Source organism: Acomys minous, assembly GCF_964271855.1.
Source record: "Acomys minous genome assembly, chromosome: 6".
NCBI lineage: Eukaryota > Metazoa > Chordata > Mammalia > Rodentia > Muridae > Acomys > Acomys minous.
Window position 1 is genome coordinate 79,676,338 of NC_140487.1, and position 18,576 is coordinate 79,694,913.

The window sequence follows — 18,576 nt, forward strand, 5'->3', positions numbered from 1 at the left end:
TATGTCCATTCTAGGGATTAAGTTTCGTCCTCGTGCTAGTACTTTACTGACTGAGGCCCCGCCCAGCACCTCCAGTTGGTTCTTGCTACAAGAAGTAGTAACCTAGCAGAGAATTTTAATAAAGTGCAAAGTCTCAGCATTTCCCACCCTTTAGGGTTGTAGAAGACATCTCATTGAACACAAGGGGTGCTAGCACACTTTTTTAGAGTTTATTTTTTTCATTATGTGCAGGTGTGTGTGTCTGCATGCACCTACATGCGTGACTGCAGGTACTGGAGGCCAAAGGCATCAATCAGATCCCTTGGAGCTAGAGTGACTTGCTTCATGTGGGTCCTGGGAACTGAACTCTGGTCCTCCGGAATAGCAGAAAGTCCCTTTCATTGCCAGGTCATCTGTCCAGAGATAATAAAAACTGTTTGATTAGTTGTTATTGCGTGTGGGCATTGCAGGTCAGAGGACGGCTTGTGGAGCAAGTTGTTGCCTTCTCCCTGCCAGCACTGGGCAGTAGGTGCATTTTTCCCCTGAGCCATCTTGCTGGTCCTGATTCTAGCTCATTTTCAACACCTTTTGTTTTTGTTGAAAAACTCCACGATGACTCCTACCCCACCCCAGACAACTTCCTTTATAATAAATGTCTCAAATATAATGAAGTATAGAAAATTTGTTTCCTTTGAACTGTGGCCATGGATCCCATTTTGTCTAATAACTTGCATCCTTCTAATTGCTGATTTTTAGGACATGATTCCAAGTTTCCTTGTTCATCTTACTTATTTTCTCTCAATGGACACCATTACCCCTTTGCCATGGTGTCTTTTAAAATGTGGCTCCCCAGCCTGAGTCTAGTCCTTTAGAGATCTCTTTCCTCTGGGTATCTGTGATAAAAATAGATTAAATTTTGTTGTCTGCTTACCATCACCCGGATCATAGACTACATAGTTTATAATGTCATTTCAAGACTATGTGATAAAGTTTTGTTCTTCCCATTTTATTGATAGGAAAACAAATATATAATTAACATTGAATAAGTTGCCCAAGACCATTGAGCTAATTAGGGGCAGAGTGGAGAGATGACATCTTGTTTGATCCCAAAGCTTGCGTTTTTATCTCACACAGTGCTATGCCCATAAATCCTCTCCCACACACTCTATTGTAAGTGTCTCAAAGGACAGGGATCATGTCATATTTACCTCTGTGTCAGCACCGTTTGACCTAGAAGCCATCAAAAAATGGCAGTGTAAAGGTAACATTTATTTGCCTGATGTAATTGTTTTCTCCGAGGCTTCTGACTGAATTGCTCTGCTTGGCCTCCAACTAACTCTAGCAATCTGTTCTAACCTTCTGGCTCCTTCTGGCTTCACCTGTGTCTAGTTTGTTCTCTCTTCAGTCTCTCTCTACAAAACTCTCCCAGAAAAACTGCCTCTGAAATCCACGAACCGAAGTGCCACAAACTCAACTCCACTGCACTGTCTCTCAACCCACTGACTCAACCTAACTGCCTGAACATAACTCAGCGGTCTGCACGCCTGTTTCCTGAGTGCTGGGATTAAAGGCGTGCACCACCACACCTGGACCTAATCTTTTCTTTATCTGAAACTTGCTCTGTACCAGGCTGGCCTTGAACTCAGAGATCTGCTTGCCTCTGTCTCTTGGGTTTAAAGGCGTGTCTGTGATCTCTTCCCAGAGCAGCCATGTTCTGAATTAAAATTCTTCTACGTGGCAGAACGGAAAGGGAATGCCTACCTGCTTTATGCTGAAGTGCTGTGTGTCCGTTAGTGTGCTTGGTGGCTCACACAGTGGGTTGGATGAAGGCATGCTGTGGTGTATAACTGTGTTAGCTCTTGGCACTGAGATTGTCCCATTTACTTAAAGTTACTCAATTATGGGTCTGTGGAAAGCTGCATCTTCTCTCCAGAAAGTGCTATTACTCATAGCCATAGAAATCCACATATAATTTCAAGGGGTTATGAGTTTCTTGTGGCTTATCCCTGATCTCACTAGACGATTGTGGACCAGGTTGAAACATGCTCTTGGTGGGCCAGCACCATTCTGAACACGTGGTGGAGCATCACCTGAGTCGAGACTGCGTTGTGTGTTGGCTGTAAGACCCCCCTTCCCATGGTCTCCTGAGCTCGTGATGCTGTTTTGGAAGGCTGTGGAGTCTTTGTAGAGAAGTCAGTCACTAGGAGTGAACCTCACAGTTTTGAGCATACCCTGCTTCCTGTCTGGTACCTGCCACTGCTGTTGCTTCTCCATGGTGACCTTTGTCCCTAAATCATGAGCCACAGAAAGCACTAGTTCCCTTAAGTGGTGTCTTGTGGGGTATTTGGTGACAGCAATGGGAAAAATGACAAAGGGGTGACCCAAAACTGATGTACTTCCTTTCTCCTCTCTCGTACTACTGTGTTTTTTTGGGTGGTGGTAGTGGTGGTGGTGGTGGTAGTGGGTCAAGCAGGGTTTCTCTGTGTAGCCCTGCCTGGCTGTTCTGGAACTTGTTCTGTAGACCAGGCTGCCCTCCAACTCAAAGATGTGCCTGCCTCTGCCATATGCCACCATGCCTACCCTCTTTTTTACTTTTTAAAGAAATGGTTTCACTGATAGCTCAGGCTAGCCTTACCTTACAGCCTCTGCATTTGAGCCTCCAGAATGCTGGCGTTAAAAGCCTGTGTCTGAGCTCCTGGCTCCGAGCTCAAGCGCTGCTCCTGGAGAGCAGCTTTCCCTATGTGCCTCTGTGGACCGCGTCTGTGTGTAGTGGGGATGGTATTTCATCTGGGCTCCGTAATGTAAATCGGATGGACTTCTTAATGTTCTTTTTGAAAGGGTGAATCATGAAACACATTGTGTTTGCCGCTAAAGTTGATCACTCTCAGGTACTGTGGCTGGCACAGAGAAGTTTGCCAACGTTTTCTTTTAAGAAAATTTTTTTGGGGCTGGGTGTAATGGCACACACCAGTAAACCCAGAATTCAGATGGTAGAGGAAGAGGAGGCCCACCTGGGACGGACTACATACATGAAAAAAAGGCCAAACAAAAGGAAACAAGGAAGTGAGGCGCCGGGGAGATGAGAGATGGCTCAGCCAGTATAGTTCCTGCCGTGTACCTGAGGGCCCAAGGCTCGCAGCTCAGTACCCACACATGAAGCTAGACGTGGGTGCGCCTGTTATCCTAGTGCTGGGGACCCAAAGACAGGAGGGTCCCGAGGGCCAGCTGGTCGACCTGAAGCGAACTTGACTGGGAGACCCTGCCAAAATAAAATAAGATAAAATAAAAGGGAGAGCAACTGAGGAAGATGCCTGTTATCCTTCTGATCTTCACATGTATGCACATATGCACACCTGCACACACACATTCATACACACATTCACACCTGCACACACATTTATGTATACACTCATACATATACAGATTGATTAAAGATAGTCTCTTTGAGTGTGTCAAGAACCTTAAGAAAAATGGTTTTTCTTTTGTTGTATTTGGGGTCTGCAACTTTCTTGAGCCCCTGAGCTTCTTTCCTGGGCACTGTGCTCCTGTGTGCAGTTCCTGTAGACTACGAACTGTTCCCTCCCCAACCTTATTTGTCATTTTTTTTTTTTGTTAAATGTTTGTTTCCACCTGAATTTCAAAGTACTATATGACCCCATTAAGAGTTGTTCGACCCTGCACTGTGCCTGCATTCACTCTCTCCCCTCCCCCACCCCTCCTGCCTCCCATTCCACCCCCTCCCCATCCCTGCGGTGGGCCTTTGGGTTTTCTGTCTTTCCCCAACCAGCTGCTGTGATTACCTGCTCTTAGTTGCCTGGACTTTGGATCTTCTATTATCCTGCCTGTTTAACTACTTTTTAAAAAATCCAAATTAGTGTCTGCTTCTCTGACTTTGGGAGTTTTTGCAGTGTGAGCCAGAGTGAAAGTGGTGGCTCTTATAAGAATGTGCGAAGCTGGGGTGCTTTAGATTTTGAAATAAAATTTCAAATGTACAGAAAAGTTTTAAGTCTAGCACAAGGGTTTTCCCTCCCCCAAGCATTCAGATGTGTTCAGTGACTAGTTCCTGTCAGTACAGACTTCCGGTTTCCTTGTCTGTTTGGAGGGTATTATTCCATTACTATAATTACTTTGATGTTTTGGTTGTCTCAGATTTCGGTGGTAGGAGTTTCAAATGGCTCCTCTTTTGTTTTGGAAAAGTAGGTTTATAGTAAAAAAAATATCCCAGGGATAAGGAGAAGGCTTGGTAGGCGTGCTGTTCTTCAAGCATGAGGACCTGCTAGCACGGGGTGACACATTGCTTTACAGTAAACTGTCTACAAGCAGAGTGATCTTATAAACTGCTTAAAAGAATGTTACAGTGAAAAAATGCATGGACCAGTAAAGTTGTTGACTATTAGCTGCTAGTGCCATATACTATATAGCCTATAATTATGCAGTCTCTACTTTAATATGACCGGCAGCACTGTAGGTGTCTCCATGGATGTGTGAATGTTGCCATGGGATTCCACAGCTATCAGGCTCCTATGTAATAGAAACCTCATCCTTCCTTGTCATCTTATGGGACCTTGATCACTATATACTGTAGCTGACTACATAATTGTATGACACATGCATTTTTCATGCATTTCTTATAAGGTGGGGTATCACCCAGCATAGCCATACCATCACCACCATCAAGGTCACCCTGATGCCTCCCAGCCTCAGCTTGTGTCTAGGTCTGGCCAGTTGCCCGTCATGTCCTTTACAATGAAAGTATTTGTTCAGTCCAGTGCCTTCGTGTTCACTCCATCTCTTTGGCCTACTCAGGTCTGCCCGTGGCCCTTTGGAAGATGACAGGCCAGCTATTTTGCAGAATGTTCTTGAGTTTTGAGTATGTGTGATGTTCCCTTGTGATGAGAGCTGTGCGTCTTTGGCAGGAGTTGTGTGTCATTGGCAGTAAGGCCACAGGTGAGGCACATTTAAAAAAAAAATACGTGATGAAGTTACGTTTGATTTACTTTGATTAAACTAGAGTCTGCCAGGCCATTAAAGTGTTCTTTTTAGAAGGATAAAGATGTCCAGGGAGATACTTATGAGACTAGCCACCCATCTCTTTTAAGCATTTAGATGTGTTCAGTGACTAGTTCATGTCAGTACAGACTCCTGGTTTCCTGCCATGTTCGGAGGGGAGCTTCTAGTACAGCGAGGGACCCTGTCACAGGCGAGCTTCTAGGACAGCAAGGCACCCTGTCTACAGGTGAGCTTCTGGGATAGCGAGGGACCCCGTCACAGGCACGCTTGTGGTACAGCGAGGGACCCCATCACAGGCAAGCTTGTGGTACAGCGGGCGACCATGTCACAGGCAATAAGGTGGAGAGTGGTAGAGGAAGACTCCCAGTAGCCTGCTCTGACCTCCACATGCATGCATGTGGTACACACACCCACGTAGTCACAAGCTTGAACATTCACATGCCACTACCCACCATCCCACAAAATAGAAAAAGTTAAAAAAAAAAAAAAGAGCATGCACATCTGAATCTACCCTAAAGTTCCCTAAAGATGAAAAGAAAAAATGGCCAGAATTGGTCCACTGTGGCCAAGGCATAGAGTTTGCAATGGGTAATAGTAAAATGCCAGACTGAGGCCTTCACTAGGTCAAATTAAGCTGTGGGTGTTTATTTTAAGGGAGTGACACAAACAGACATTTAGCTGTTAGAACCAAGTGACTTTGAATTTGGCCTCTGAGGAATTTGCATGGTGGACATCCTGACCACGTTCTTACCCAGATCCCTACTGTAAGGCTAGCGGGTTGGTGATGCAAGTGGTTCTTTACTTCATGGGTTTATCACTGTCACAAAGACACTTAAGATACACGGTGTAGTGCATCAGTTTGCTGTGAGCTCTGCCAGTCAGAACGAAATCCCAGCTCTGACTCATGCTGTCTGAGCAAGTTACTTACGTCTAAGCCTGACTTAAAGATAGGTCACCATCTTTAAACTCTAGAGTTAAACATCAGCTTTGTGATGTTTAGTGCTGCGATTGTGAGCATTAATCCAAACGCTGTCCCTACGGTGCTGGGCTGCAGGAAGCAACCAGCTGTTCGCATTAGCTTTCTGTTAAGACAAAGACCGAAACTTCATGTGTTTCTTTAGGCCAAGGCAGAAAGTTCTCTTACCCCAAGCCTGGAATCCAGGCCTTGGGAGATAGCTGAGTTGATAAACTTCTACTGTGCAGTTGTGAAATCCTGGGATCTGTCCTCAGCACTCATGTTTTTAATATCTATAAAGCAGGCATGGTGGCATTGGCTTATAATCCCAGCACTGGGCAAATTGAGACAGGAAGATCCCTGAGGCTCACTGACTAGGTGGCCTAGCCCACCACTGAGCCACAGGTTCCAGAGAGAGAGAGAGAGAGAGAGAGAGAGAGAGAGAGAGAGAGAGAGAGAGAGGGAGGCTGTGCCTCAAACTGGAACAGGTTTCAGGCCAGTGAGATGATAGAGTAGGGATGTAGAGGCGCTTGCTGCAAAGCCTGAAGACCTGTGTTCTAGCTCCAGCATCCATGTGATGGGAAAGAATTCCCACAGGTTGCCCTCTGACCTCCCCACCCATGCTATGGCACCCCCCCACACACACAAATAAATAAATCAACCTTCCAGAGCAGAGCATGCCCAGGAGAAACAAGCTGACCACTACCGCGACTATTGAGTCAGCCACAGAGAAGATAGAAGAAACAACACATCTGTATCCATCTTGGACGTCCAGGCCAACAAACACCAGATCAAACAGGCTTAAAAATTTTTTTTGTGGCATTGATGTAAGTTGACACCTGATCAGGCCTGACTAAGAAGGCATGTGTCATCTGCCTCCTGATTGCAATGGTCTCTGAATGTTGAAACAAAATTAGGGTCATATAAACTGAATCCAGTGGCTAATTCTAAATACACGGTTTTCTTTTTTTCACCATTAGAAAAAAATGGAGGGGGCTGGAGAGGTAGCTCACCAATCAGTACTGTTTGCTACCTTTGCAGAGGATGTGGGTCCCTTCTCAGCATCCTTGGAGCAGCTCACAACTGTCTGTAACTCCAGTTCTAAGGCCTCTGATACTCTCTTCTGGTCATCTTAGGCTCCTGCACATGTGGTACATGTAGACTCATGCAGACACACACACACACACATACACAAACAAAGTGGAGAAGTGATTGAGGAAGACGTTTAACATTAACCTCTGGCCTCTATGCATGCACTCACATGTACACTCACATGCCTGTGCACACATACCAAGAACTGCTGTCTGGTTTGCTGCTGAGTTCCAGTTTTAAAAAAAATGAATTTTGAGTTGGAATTAGGAGAGAATTTCTAACAGTCCCTAAGATGGCTCTAAACATACTTGTGCCATCTTGTACTATGTCTCAGTGCAAAGCAGTGTATTCAGCACTGACAATTATAAGATCAGACCATCGATGAGCTTAAAGAATGTTGACAATCCTGGCCTGCAGTATGTGATACTCAGGCAGGACTTAATTCTGTATGTGAAAATAAATGCACATGCCCATTACATTAGCAGGCATGTTTCTCTTGTCTTTAATAGATAATAAAACTATATCTATATATCAAAGAATTATTTAAAATACAACTTCTTGGGTGAAAAGATGTGAGTGGAGAAAGTTTAAGCCTTGATTTAGATACGAGTTCTTCCCAGATTTTCTGTATTGTGCTCGCAGTCTGCACTAGCCAGGCCTTCCACTGCTATGACAAAATAACCTGAGGAAAAACAGCTTCAAAGAGGAGCGCTTTGCCTTGGCTCACCGTTTCAGAGGTTCTAGTCTGGTTTTGGCTGCACCATTGCTTCAGGGCCCAGAGTGAGTAATGATGGAAGAGTGTGATGGAGGAGGCTGTTTACCTCATGGCAACCAAGAAGTGGAGAGACAGAGAGCAAGGGGCCAGGGACAAGATACATATCCCAGAGGCTTGCCCCAGCACCTGCTTCCACCTCTGAGCCTCACCTGCTCTAGACAGCTACACCAGCTGGAGACCAAGCCTTCAACACCTATGGGAGCCTTTGAAACAAGCCCACTTCAAACCCTAGAAGATGATGTTCTGATCCAAAATATGTACAGAAATGCAGAGAGCTTTGACTAGCCAAGGTAATTACGAAGACAAAGTTCTAAGACCAGCACTACCAGATTTAGATTTATTATAAGTCTTCAATAATTAAACAGTGTGATACTGATTTTTTTTAAAAGGGAGCAGATGAATAGACCAGTGGAGCAGACTAGAACATCCAAGAGGTGACCCACATGTGATATAGCAGCTCAGTGAGGGAGTTGGAAATTGTTCTGTCCAGAGTTGACCCCTACCTAGCACCACTCACAGCAGTTGCTTTAAGGTGAGTTATGACCTGAGTGTGAGTGTTAGGAAGTAGTGATGTCTTTGTGACCTTAGATAGGTAAAGATGCCTCAAACAGGACACACAGTCTTCTCCAGAAAGGAAAATGTGATAGATTGAAGTTGGTAGAAAAGAATGACTTCTCTTCAGAAAGACATAATAAAAAAAGTAGGTATATTACAGGCTAGAAGAAAATCCTTCATATTTGACAAAGGACTAGTATCCAGAATTTATTTATTTTAAAAAAAAATCTAAGTTGGGCAGGGGATGTCATCCCTGTAATCCTAGCATTTGAGAACTTTAGACAGTAGAGCGCGGTGGCGGCCGCCTTTGATCCCAGTACTCAGGAGCCAGAGACAGGTGGATCTCTGTGAGTTCAAGGCCAGCCTAGCCTACAAAGTGAGTCCAGGACAGCCAAGGATACACAGAGAAACCATGTCTCGAAAAACTGAGAGAGAGAGAGAGAGAGAGAGAGAGAGAGAGAGAGAGAGAGAGTCAAGACAGAAGAAGGGTGGGTTTGAGACTAGCCTTGCTTACGACGTAGTGAGATAACCTGAGCTACACAGTGAAACTCACTTTTTTCCTTCCTTCCTTCCTTCCTTCCTTCCTTCCTTCCTTCCTTCCTTCTTGTTTTTCTGAGACAGGGTCTCTGAGACAGGTGTAACTCTGGCTGTCCTGGAACCCACTATGCAAACCAGACTGTCATCTAACTCAGATTCCCCTGCCTCTTCCCAGAGCACCGGGATTAAAGTGACGTGCTACCATGCCCTGCTTAGAGAGTCTCTTAAACAAAAGACCTGGGGGGTGGCAAGGATCAAAGATATTTTACAAATTAGAAAGATTCAAAGGCTGACAAGATGGCTCTGTTCGTGAAGGCACTTGTTGCCAAGCCTGATGACATGAGTTCAGTTCCCAGATCCTACATGGTAGACAGAGAGAACCGCCTCCCACAAGTTGTCCTCTGACCTCTACACGTTCATTGTAATATATTTCTTGTCCTTCCGACAAAATAAATGCATGGTAAAATTTTAAAAAATAAATAAATAAATAAAGAAGGAAAGAAAAAAAAAAGAATAGAAGAACTAAATTATCCAGTTTAAATACAGCCTAATGGCTGGAACAGATACTTCTGTTTGGGAAATGCGTACAGCCAGTGAACAAATAAGCAGCAGGGGCTGTCTATGATTCCACTATTTATGATGGAGAGCCAGATGAAGACCACACTTGACCACCTGTGTGCCTACAGGAGTGGGTAAAAATAAAATGACAGGTGACTCCCCCGTTGGCTCGGGTGTGGAGCACTTGACAGTCATGGTCCTACTGGTGAGTGTGTCAAGGGCTTCAAAGGTCTCAGAAACTGGCAGATTCTACTACTGAGGACAAGCATAAGCTATATATAGTCCTTTTTGAAAGAAAAAAAGAAAGACAGAAACAAAGAGTCTGGCCAAGCTATAAAGTTACTTGTTTCACAGTTCTGGTCCAAGGTCAAGGGCCTGTATGTGGTGATGGCTGTGCTGGCAGGGTTCACAGCAGTACAGGACATGGGGTGGGGACATCAGGACATTCATGCACATCCTCTGCGTGATGTCTTACAAATCCACTGGTCTTCAGTAGCTGGGGCTCTATCCTGATGACCTTGTATAACCCTAGTCAACCTCTAAGCACAAGTCAGATTAAGTTTCTGCCCTCTTAATACCTCAGTGGGAATTAGACTCCAGCAAGAGCTTCAGAGGGGGACAAAAACTTGAAAGTATAGAATGCCCATGCCATATAGTTCAGCAGTCTTAGTCCCATGTATAGTTTACTCAGAAATTTTATTCCTAAAGCCCAACACTAGAAACAGCAGTCATAAGGGGAATCTCTTTCCTCTACTAAATTACAGACTTGTAAAGTTACATATTTAGTATAGTATACAATTAGCACAGATGGACAAATGTCCCTTGGGACAGAAGCACAGGATAACATACTGACTTGTGTGCATCTGGAGGCTTGTTGTCTGAGAGAGTGTGTTATGGATTGCATCTGAAATGCTCCCACAGACTCGTGTTTTGAATGCTTGGTCCCCAGTTTGTGGCACAATTAAGTTGATCACGCTGGGCAGGCCTTGAAGTTTATGTCCAGCCCTTGGTTCGTGCTGCATGCTACTTTCTGTTCTACTATGATGGAACAGTTGCAACCACACATTCCCAGTACTGGAGACTGAGCTGTCCCAGCAAGCCTTCCCCACAATGACGGAGCAATCTCTCTGAAACCATGAGCCAAAGGAAATAGTTCCTCTCCTCAGTTTCCCCTGTAGGGTGCTGTCGCAGTGGTGTGAATGCTGCTTGTCCAGGGGCTCAGTGGGGGGCCCGGACAGTGGGCTGTCCAGCTAGGAAGAACATGAAATTTATTTCCCAAGTAAGAAAAGCCAAATTCCTACTTCACCTTGTGTGCAGACTACAAGTTCAAGATTGAAATCCCATTTAGGAAACCCAGGCAGCATGATCAGGAGTTAAAGACTAGCCTCCCAGCACAAACACCAATCAAACAAAATAACAAGCAGACAGAAAAAAAAACTAACTCTAAAGTGACTAGAAACTAAAATATAACAAGAAGAAAACAAAATAATTTTTATAAACTTGGTCAGGAAGGATCCTCCTCTTCCTCGTCCCCTCTTCCTTCCTCCTCCTCCTCTTTTTCTTTTTTTTTCTTTTTAAGTCAGGGTCTTATGTGCGTATGTGTGCTGGCTTTGAGTGAAGTCACATGTAGCCAAGGATGAGCTAGAACTCCCAACCCTCATGTTTCTACCTCCTGAGTGCTAGGATGGCAGGTGTGCACCCACCCCTGCTGAGGAAAAAGCTTCTTAAGGCCGAGACTCCACAAGTTGTTGTAAGGGGGCGGAGAACCCAGACCATGTGCTGGGAGTACACTTGTAATGTTAGTAATGACAAAGGATTAGTATTTACCATGTTCTGAAAGCCGCCTACAGGAAAAAAAAACCCTGAAAAACAGAGCAGTTGAAATAAGTAAATGTCAGGAAATGTAACAAGATGCTTCGACCAGCCAGGGTTGTACTGAGAACAAGTCTCATGGAATACACACACATACCTGTGTGTAATAAAATGTGCACATATAAAGATTTGACCAATTCCTAATACGGGAAGGGACACCTAAATGAAGGGCTATTTGAGGCCTTATATGGAAACCTAATACAGTAGACACTTCCTAAATTCTATGCTTATATGAAGATGGATCTAAATGAAGCCACCAAGTAACAAGGCAGACAGTCCCAAGTAGACATCTCTCCACACCGAACGAAGCTTCTGGTATTGGGAATAGGTTACATCTAATTGAGTTCTTCTCCAAGGGGCCCCATGGGAGCCCCCAACAACCCAGGCGACTGCCAAGGCTAGGTGGTGCTCCACAAATTGACAGTGCGAGCCTATGGCTGAAGACTGCCTGTACAACTCTTGGGGCCAGAGAAGCTGAGTTTGTTCCTGTCCAGGGCCTTCACCCCTGTGGGCTGGCGTTCATGGTACCGGAAGGTATTCTGCTGGCTATGGCGTCCGCGCCACCACGGTACCTAGTCGAGGGCGACTCAGGCACACACACGCACACGCACACACAATAACACAGCAGGTCCTTCATGCTAAGAGAGCAGCTGCTGCCGCAGCAGCCACGGCAGTGGTTTATTCTTCTCTTCCCCCAGAGTTCCAAAGAGCCTTCTTATAGGCAGCGAAACAGGAATCCTCCCCCTAGGTGAAATCCCTTAAGAGGTGATTGCGCACAGAAGGAAAAGTCTCAAGGAAGGGAGGGGTGCGTTCTCAAGCAGTAAACATGACTAGCTAACCAAGATAAACACAGACATGGAAACTGCTAGAAACAGGACATGAAACAGCAAGATAGGCAGGCAGCCCAGTCGGGCCTGGTTCTTACAGCTGGCCACCAAAGGAGAAAGGTAAAGTCCAGCCCAGCTACAAACCCTTCATCTGCCAGCCTGCAAGACACACTGCTGTAGTAATGGCACCTTTGGCTCCCAAAGCTTGTGGGAGCAACCAACCAGTATCTGATTCTGGTTAAAGCGTTGCCATGAGGTAGAACCCATACCCAACACTGTTTGGGTGGCTAAGGACCTGAGACTAGATAGGCAAAGGACCTAGGGGGAAACCAAATATTAAATGTTTGCTAAAGGAACAAAGTAATAAAATATCTCCTGATGAAATTGTTATACTCATCAATCCCAACCTTGCTCAGCCATCATCAGAGACGCTTCCTTCTGCAGCAAATGTGAATAGATACACACAGCCAAACATGCAATACTCAGAGATCTTGAGACACTCAGCCCTAAAAGGGATGTCTCCATCAAATCCCTCCCTTCTGGGCTCAGGGAACTCTGAGGAAGAGGTAGCAGAAAGAGAAAAGTAAGAGACAGGGAGTTTTGGTGGTACACACCTTTAATCTCAGCACTTGGGAGTCAGAAGCAGGTGGCTCTCTGAGTTTGAGGCCAGCCTGGTCTACAGAGCGAGTTCCAAGACAGCCAGGGCTATACAGAGACCCTGTCTTGCCCTCCTCCCCTCCCCTCCCCAAAAAGGAGCCAGAGGGGATGGAGGACAGACTAAAGAATCAAGGCTTTCTAGACTCAACAAGGATGATGCGCATGAACACAGAGACAGGCAGCATGCACAGGGCCTGCAAAGATCTGCACCAGATGCGGTCCTAGAGGTGAAAGAAAAATGAGAGAAGTGGAGAGACTCCCCATCCCTGACCCAGGCCCTGTCTTCAACAGATAGCCACTTGAAAATGAAGAATTTGATTTTTTTTCACCAAGGAATTTTGCTGGGAAAACAAACTCCTCAAGGGCAGCCCAGCAGTAGATGGCCAACACTAAACGAACTCAGTGGCATCTTTGGAGGTGCTTTTGTCTTATAATGTTGTCAGAGAATCTTTTTTCTAAACTAACAGGTCCTTTGTGTATTATATTACAGCTTCCAGTTTTATGTTTTTATGGGATTCCTATGTATGCAGATGTGTGTCTCTGTATCTGTACTTGTTTCTTGTGCTTTTTCCTCGGCTCTTTCTTTTTGGTTGTTTTGTCATATCCTAATTTGTTTTTGTTTTTTATCTTATTTTATTTTATTGTTATTTCTTCGATGCACATTTGTTTTCTAACAAGAGACAGAAAGGGTGTGGGTGCTAGTGAAAAGAGTGGTAGGGAGGAACTGGGAGGTGTAGAAGGAAAGGAAACCATAATCATTATATATATATATATATATATATATATATATATATATATATATATATATATATATATATATAATGAAAAAATCTATTTTCAATAGAAAGAAAAAGAGTAACAAAAAAGAGTGAGATTTGGCTAATTGACTCCTGGTTGCGAGCTGCCTTGTCCAGAGATGGCAGGGCACACCTGCAGGCTGAGAACGTGGGCAGTGCTGGACGTTACAGGCTTGAGCGCCATGTTTTCCTCAGGGAGCTGTAGATTGGGCAGCTGAAGCCTTCCGGACTTGGATGAGGTCAGCTTGCTGCATGGAAGCTCTCCGGTTCTGAAGCAGCTGGAAGTAGAAATGAACCACATATAAACTGCTTCTCAGCAGCACTGGGTTCCGGTTTGCTTAGGTCACTGACCGTGGTAGCTAACCTGACACCAGAAGTTAGCAGTCACAGCACCCCCCTCACTAACAGATTACACATTAAGACCACAAAGGGGCACAGCTCTGTATCCACAAAACTGACAACACCTTAGTCTCAGGTAACACCAGTCACTGAAAGAATGGGGCTCAGCAGGACCCACGTAGCCTGTGGATGTGGATGTAACTGTCACCACCTTTTCCCACACAAGTTTTCAGTTTCATATGAATTTGATCACTTGCAGCTGGCCATGGTGGCATAATCCTAGGATCCCAACACTTGGGAGGCAGAGACAGGAAGACTGCTGCAACCTGGTCTACATAGCAAGCGTCAGGTCAGCCAGGGCTGTATAGTGAGACCCTGGGTCACAGGCTCACAAGTGAGTTTCTCTCTTGTAGGACCTCTGGTCAGGTTATCTTCTGACCTCTACATGTACAACATGGCATATGTGCATGTGTGGGTGTGCATTCACACACACAAAGTAAATAAACAAATAAATAACTGTAGACACACCTCTGGTGTATGAATGCCAGTAGATGTGTAGTAGCCATAAGAATGAATTAGTTTATAAAACTATAAATAGCAAAATAACATTGGCCTGGCAATAAACCAGGCATTAGAAATGCAGTACCAAGTTTCAGCATCAAGACCTGAGTGATTTAAAAAAGCGTAACATGATACCACTTGTAGGTAAGTGCCCACCAGCCTGTTGTCTGAGCCTGTCCATCTACCCAGAGAGATGCCTATGGGAAGGGGAAGAGGACTGTCTAGATTGGCTTTATGGATAATTTTGATATTTTCCAATTGCTTACAATTTAAAGCAACACATTTGTTCTCTTCAAGTTTCTTTTTACATTTAGTGTGTGTGTGTGTGTGTGTGTGTGTGTGTGTGTATATGCCATGTCGTGCATGTGGTGATCAAAAGATAACCTAAGAGTGTTGGCTCTCTCCTTCCATCACATATGAGTCCTATGGCTGGACCTCAGGCTGTCCGGCTTGGCAGCAAGTGTTCTTACCTACTGAGCCATCTGGAAGGACCCCTGTTTTCTTTTTTTAATCCAAACTAGTGGGGTTTAGAAATAGTGTACTTTATTATATCGTATTTTGATCTGTGAAAGCCTTTCTTTTTTAGAAAAATTTATTACATTTATTGTTGTTGTTGTTGTTGTTGTTGTGTATATGACAAAGAATGCATGGAGAGATCAGAGGACAACTTTTGGGAGTTGGTCTCTCTTTCCACACATATTGGCCTCACAGACTGATCACAAGTCCTCAGACTTGGTGACAAGCATCTTTACTCACTCAGCCCTCTTGTTGGCCCAAAAGCCTTTCTTAGAACAGTTTGAACATACAAAATTACACCTGTGGAGGGCTTAGGAACCCTTTGCTTTAGGCAGGAGTGCAGAGCAGCTGTGGTGTGTTAGTTGGGTGAGGGCATCCCCGCTCTAAGCAAAGCTGTTTCCCTTCTGCAAAAAAACCTTTTCTGAGGCTTTCGTAAAGCTTCAGGGGATGTTAGTGAATCTGGCCTGGACACACTAATGTCAACCAAAAATGTCAGTTTGACACACTCCTTTGCCGGAAGGAATTTACTGTTTATGTGTTCCTGCACAGCAGGCGTGCTTTCAGAGTGCATACAAGGAGAAAAATCACACAGCGTTGTCAGCTCCTGGGAGCAGTAAGTTCAGTTCTTTCAGTTCTGCATGGCAGAGCCTAGGGAAATTCGGCAAATGTGGCCCAGGACACTCTGTCAGGTCTGAATTTTCTACTCGGGTCTCCTTGCTGAGGCACAGGTTAGGGTTGACCACCAGGACAGAGAGAACAGCCGTTGACGCCTTCTCTCTTGGACCCTTTGTAAGGCTTCCTTCCCCGTTAGCAGACAGGACCCCATACCCGATGCTCAGGGGAGATGTGATTTGTGAAAGTAAGATTTCTAAGTGGAGAGCTGCATCTTTGGTCCTGAAGATTTCCCTCAGGTAATTCCCTCAGCTAGAGGAACGGCAAGGCGCGCCATTTGTTTGCAGATACTTGATAATGTGATGAGTGGTATCGGTTTTCTTCATCTAGCACTCAGCAGCTGCTCACCAGCCAAGTGAAAGATTAGAGTCTGTGCCACTAAAAGAATACACTTGATCCCTGGAGCAATGTGTCCCCTGTAAAGCGCTGCTAGTCGCCTGGCAAGGACCACAGTTGAAGTTTTCCTAAGTCTGAGAAAACACTTGACATTCAAGATAGATGACACTGCTAGGTTCTCAACTGCTGTGTTCAGCAAAGCATTTCACAAGGCAGATGCACATTTGTTTACCATTTCTAGGCATTTATAATAAAACGTACTAATAAGCCATACAAGATGCTCAGCCGCACCTGTTTTTGTGTGACAGATAATTGTTGTATTTTCATCTAGCTTTGCCTGTTAAAGCTAGCTATACCTTTTCTTTCTCTTTTGCATAGAATTCAAAGGTAAACTTAGATTTTTCAAATTTTCTATCTGTGGGCGTTTTGCCTGCCTGCCTGCATGTTTGCCCGGGTACCATGTATGTGCCAGTGCCCACAGAGGCCAGAAGAGGGCATTAGAATCCCTGGAGGGACTGACGGTTATAAACCACCTTGTAGGTGCTGGAAATTGGAGCAGGGTCCTCTGCCAGGGCTCTGAGCCATCTCTGTGGCCCCAGGAAAGCTTCCTAAAGTGTGGTGTCATATTCTGTACCTTCCATTTCTAGGTTGCTCTTAATATAAAAACTATGATTGTAGTCATTTTTTTCATGTGCTCTTTTGAAAGTTTATACTGGACAGAAGGAGGGTGTGTTTCCTGGAACCTTTCAGAATCCACACTCAAAAGTTGCTAATTGGGCTTGAGTTCTTCTGCTCTGGTTTCCTGACCTTTATTTTCATTTTCATTTTCATTTTGCACATATATGTATGTGTATGCATATTCTCTCCTCTCATCTCTCTCTCTCTCTCTCTCTCTCTCTCTCTCTCTCTCTCTCTCTCTCTCCTGTGTGTGTGTGTGTGTGTGTGTGTGTGTGTGTGTGTGTGTGGTGTGTGTGTGTGTACACACAAGTACATGTGTGGCTGCCCAGGGTTGCTATCCGGTGCCTTAGTTGGTCCCTCTCCACTCAGCTCACCACGACAGGGTCTCTCATCTCACACTGAACTCAGGGTTTGCTAGGCCGACTTGTCACTTTGCCCCAAGGATCCCGCCTCCGCCTCCCAGGTGCTAGGATTACCTGTCCATCTTTTCTGGGGGCATGAATGAGTCCACGTCATTCCCTTAGCCTTGAGGCCTCTTAGACAAGGTTTTCCTCATATCAAGAATGCAGTCACGCAGGGGCATTTTGTCCCACTGTGTATCCTAGGATAGCTGTTAATTTGAGCTCCTTTTGCCATAGCACCCTGAATTCTGGGCGTACAAGGTTTGTGGACCCAAACTCTGGTCCACACAGTTTCCTGACAAGCATTTTATTTATGGAGTCACCTCTTACTGATGTTTGATATAAGTAAGTCTGGTCCCTTCTGCCCTCTAAACGCTCCGTGAGAACTAATTATAATAATTGCAGCAATAAGAGCTTATTGACTTAAACACTTCAATAGCTGGGTTTTCCTCGTGTGCATTTGGTACCTACAGTGGGTTGCTTGTCACTCTCTACTGTGGGGGGTCACAATGCCCATCTGTGCAATAATCTGAAGCCCTTTGTATCTCCTAAGAATTATGTGCTTTGCGTCCAACAAGGACACCAACCCCTGGTCAGAGTTCCATAGTAAGGGCCTGTCTCAAAAAAAGTATGCAAAAATTTTTCAGTAACATGTGCTAATTCAAAACAAATCCTATTTACTTTTTTGGGGCGGTGCGTTCGAGACAGGGTTTCTCTGTATAGCGCTGGCTGTCCTGGAACTCACTTTGCAGCTCAGGCTGTCCTTGAACTCACAGAGATTGGAAGATCGGCCTGCCTCTGCCTCCCAAGTGCTGGGATTACATGCGTGTACCACCACACCCGGCCAAATCCTGTTTACTTTGATGTGTATTCGAATGTCTACCTCAGGCAAAATGATTCAGGCAAAATGTAAATGTATATAAATATATAAAATAAGTTTGTATATTGTATGTTGTGAGTAGTCAAGAGGAGACAATTTCAACCTATCCTGTTGTATTAACTGTTTTAATAAAAACATTTAATTTAAATTCAATTTATAAATTAAAAATCTATAGCTTACATATCACAGCACTTACAATCTATATTTGCTTATTCTCCATGTCTGTTACAAGCATTTACAGGCGCATTTCTTGGCTAATCTGCAACATGTGGAATGAGTTAATATATATCACTTTATGTAATAGTTATGCCACATAGTTGCGATTGGCATATGCAGGCACTTTCCATGTGAAATGGCAGCAAAAGCTTCCAAGCAGAGCATTGCAGGTGGGATTTCACTGTGACTTCAGGTGACCAGGGCAGCTTTCGTGACTAGATCACCTCGGGGCTAAATCCAGAAGTATGAGCAGAAGTAGAGACCGAGGTGTAGTAAGAGCTCAGCTGGAGTGAAATATGGGGTGTGTCTGGAGGGTGGCATGTGTGTCGTGAGAGAGCAGTGTGGAGGGGTAGCATGGCAGGA

General features: G+C 44.8%; 1 protein-coding gene across 6 annotated transcripts in view; it reads left to right on the forward strand.

The window, feature by feature from the left end:
• RAVER2 (ribonucleoprotein, PTB binding 2) overlaps positions 1-18,576 on the forward strand; it is an 84,289-nt gene that overhangs the window by 12,098 nt on the left and 53,615 nt on the right. The window lies entirely within an intron of this gene.